This window comes from Coregonus lavaretus (assembly GCF_964263955.1).
Source record: "Coregonus lavaretus genome assembly, contig: HAP1_SCAFFOLD_152, whole genome shotgun sequence".
Lineage (NCBI taxonomy): Eukaryota > Metazoa > Chordata > Actinopteri > Salmoniformes > Salmonidae > Coregonus > Coregonus lavaretus.
Genome location: NW_028165720.1, coordinates 246259 through 250318, shown reverse-complemented (window position 1 = coordinate 250318; position 4060 = coordinate 246259).

Sequence of the window (4060 nt, the reverse complement as noted above, 5' to 3'; positions counted from 1 at the left end):
TAGTTCTGGGGCCTGACCAGGTTGTAGTTCTGGGGCCTGACCAGGTTGTAGTTCTGGGGCCTGACCAGGTTGTGTTTCAGGGGCCTGACCAGGATGTAGTTCTGGGGCCTGACCAGGTTACACATAGACTCTGGGCAAGATGCAGCGACAAGGGCAGTGTCCTTCCTGTAAGACTGGCAGGGCAGTATCCTTCCTGTAAGACTGGCAGGGCAGTGTCCTTATTTTAAGACTGGCAGGGCAGTGTCCTTCCTTTAAGACTGGCAGGGCAGTATCTTTCCTGTAAGACTGGCAGGGCAGTGTCCTTCCTTTAAGACTGGCAGGGCAGTGTCCTTCCTTTAAGACTGACAGGGCAGTATCCTTCCTGTAAGACTGGCAGGGCAGTGTCCTTCCTTTAAGACTGGCAGGGCAGTGTCCTTCCTTTAAGACTGGCAGGGCAGTATCCTTCCTGTAAGACTGGCAGGGCAGTGTCCTTCCTTTAAGACTGGCAGGGCAGTGTCCTTCCTGTAAGACTGGCAGGGCAGTATCCTTCCTGTAAGACTGGCAGGGCAGTGTCCTTCCTGTAAGACTGGCAGGGCAGTATCCTTCCTGTAAGACTGGCAGGGCAGTGTCCTTCCTGTAAGACTGGCAGGGCAGTATCCTTCCTGTAAGACTGGCAGGGCAGTGTCCTTCCTGTAAGACTGGCAGGGCAGTATCCTTCCTGTAAGACTGGCAGGGCACTATCCTTCCTGTAAGACTGGCAGGGCAGTGTCCTTCCTTTAAGACTGGCAGGGCAGTGTCCTTCCTGTAAGACTGGCAGGGCAGTATCCTTCCTGTAAGACTGGCAGGGCAGTATCCTTCCTGTAAGACTGGCAGGGCAGTGTCCTTCCTGTAAGACTGGCAGGGCAGTATCCTTCCTGTAAGACTGGCAGGGCAGTATCCTTCCTGTAAGACTGGCAGGGCAGTATCCTTCCTGTAAGACTGGCAGGGCAGTATCCTTCCTGTAAGACTGGCAGGGCAGTATCCTTCCTGTAAGACTGGCAGGGCAGTATCCTTCCTGTAAGACTGGCAGGGCATTCAGGGCTGTGTGGTGATCAGTCTCCATTTCTACAACAGTTGGGAGCAGGCACTCAGCAGATGCAGCTTGCATGCCAACGAGCACATTGACTAACCGCAATGTTATCTCAGCCTGAATGATGCTGGGGATACTCCTGTAGTGGTTGTAAAGGATAGTCTGTGAAGGTGCTGTCACACCTTGGATCTTTCCAACACCTAATTGACTTGTGGTTGGAGTTTTTTTTAAATGTTGAATGTGGCAAAAAAAGTCCTGCAGTTCATGTCCTACATATTATTTTATATTCCTTTGATAGTCGGGTAGGATGATGATTTGGCCAATATTTACTGTAGGTAGTTGGCTGTGGTTAGGGTCTGGGGCAGGCCCAGCAGGAGATGTGGGTAGTTGGCTGTGGTTAGGGTCTGGGGCAGGCCCAGCAGGAGATGTGGGTAGTTGGCTGTGGTTACGGTCTGGGGCAGGCCCAGCAGGAGATGTGGGTAGTTGGCTGTGGTTACGGTCTGGGGCAGGCCCAGCAGGAGATGTGGGTAGTTGGCTGTGGTTACGGTCTGGGGCAGGCCCAGCAGGAGATGTGGGTAGTTGGCTGTGGTTACGGTCTGGGGCAGGCCCAGCAGGAGATGAGGAGAGTGACAGAACCTGTGAGGGTGACCTCAGCTTACCTAGAGGTCACTTAGAGTGTAGCTAGGTCATAGACTATGACTATGAAGTGTTGGTTGTGAGGGACGTAGCACAGCTCCACACACACACACAGTACACATCTGAAGATGATCCCTGGGATTTGATGGACAGTAAAGGGGTTGCAGAGGAGGTGGAGCTGGTCAAGCAAGGTGCACAAAGACCACTATCTCCCCCAGCCAATCCCCAGCCACCAAACACCATCACATACAGCATGTATAAGTTTGACCATCCTAAGGGACCTCTTGTTGGCCATAGATGGCATTATGTCCTTATAGGGGTGTTGGGATTACTGAAAAGTTTCCCAGACCAATGAATGAGTCACCACAGCATGAGAGCTCATTCTTCACATGGGAGTCCAGTTCAGGTGTCACATGGGCTGGTCAGCCGTGGGTGGTAGCATACACTGAGTGTACAAAACATTGACACCTGCTTTTCCCATGGCATAGACTGACCAGGTGAATCCAGGTGAAAGCTATGATCCTTTATGGGTGTCACTTGTTAAATCCACTTCAATCAGTGTAGATGAAGGGGAGGAGACCGGTTAAAGAATGATTTTTAAGCATTGAGACAATTGAGACATGGATTGTGTATGTGTGCCATTCAGAGGCAGAATGGGCAAGACAAAAGATTGAAGTGCCTTTGAACGGGGTATGGTAGTAGGTGCCAGGCGCACCGGTTTGTGTCAAGAACTGCAACGCTGCTGGGTTTTTCACCCTCAACAGTTTCCCGTGTGTATCAAGAATGGACAACTGGGGGGTGGTAATGCATGCCAGCACTTTCCAGATGCCATTTTGGCTGTTGAATGGCCCCCTGACATGTGGCAGTCCAGTTCCATGGTATCTCTGTCTCTAGTAACTGCCAGAAGGAAGGACTGATTGTAGAGTGGGCCTATCGAGGAACGTTCTTGGAGATTCAGGATGGCATTGCCATTGGAGAGGTTTGTTGGTTCAATGTGGTAAACACCTGCCTTATGAGTTTGTCATAATATGTGGTTGCATCCTCCCCATCCACCATAATGTCACCAAGTCAACATGTACGGCAACTCCAGGGCAGGTAACAACACATCTGCCATGCTGATCCTCAACACGGGGGCCCCTCAGGGGTGCGTGCTCAGTCCCCTCCTGTACTCCCTGTTCACCCATGACTGCATGGCCAAGCACGACTCCAACACCATCATTGAGTTTTCCGACGACACAACTGTGGTAGGCCTGATCACAGACAACGATGATACAGCCTATAGGGAGGAGGTCGGAGACCTAGCCGTGTGGTGTCAGGATAACAACCTCTCCCTCAATGTGATCAAGACAAAGGAGATTATTGTGGACTACAGGAAAAGGAGGACCGAGCACGCACCCATTCTCATTGACGGGGCTGCAATGGAGCAGGTTGAGAGCTTCAAGTTCCTTGGTGTCCACATCACCAACAATACATGTTCTATAGGATTGAGGTCAGGGCTTTGTGATGGCCACTCCAATACCTTGACTTTGTTGTCCTTAAGCCATTTTGCCACAACTTTGGAAGTATGCTTGGGGTCATTGTCCATTTGGAGGACCCTTTGCGACCAAGCTTTAACTTCCTGACTGATGTCTTGAGATGTTGCTTCAATATATCCACATCATTTTCCTTCCTCATGATGCCATCTATTTTTTGAAGCGCACCAGTCCCTCCTGCAGCAAAGCAACCCCACAGCATGATGCTGCCCCCCCCCCCCCGTGCTTCACGTAGATAATAAACAGAGAGTAGTAGCAACATAAAAGAGGGGGTGGGGGACAAATCAAATAGTGTGTGTAGCCATTTGATTAGCTGTTCAAGAGTCTTAAGGCTCGGGGGTGATAGCTGTTAAGAAGCCTTTTGGACCTAGACTTGGTGCTCCGGTACCGCTTTCCGTGCAGTAGCAGAGAGAACTGTCTTATGACTAGGGTGGCTGGAGTCTTTGACTCCTGGTATAGAGGTCCTGGATGGCAGGAAGCTTGGCCCCAGTGATGTACTGGGCCGTACGCACTACACTCTGTAGTGCCTTGCGGTCACATGCATCGATCACATTTTTTAAAATACAGTAGAACTTTGTTCTAAAGCTGTATCCGTACACATTGGATGCAGTGATCACAATATAGTGGATATATCCAGGAAAGCCAAAGTTCCAAAAGCTGGGCCTAAATTAGTGTATAAGAGATCATACAAAAGATGTTACTGTGACTCTTATGTGGATGATTTAAAAAAAATGTGTTGGTCTGATATGATTAATAAGGAGCATCCAGACGGTGCACTTGATGAAGTTATGAAATTGCTTCTTCCAATTATTGACAAACATGCACCTATTAAGAAACTGACGGT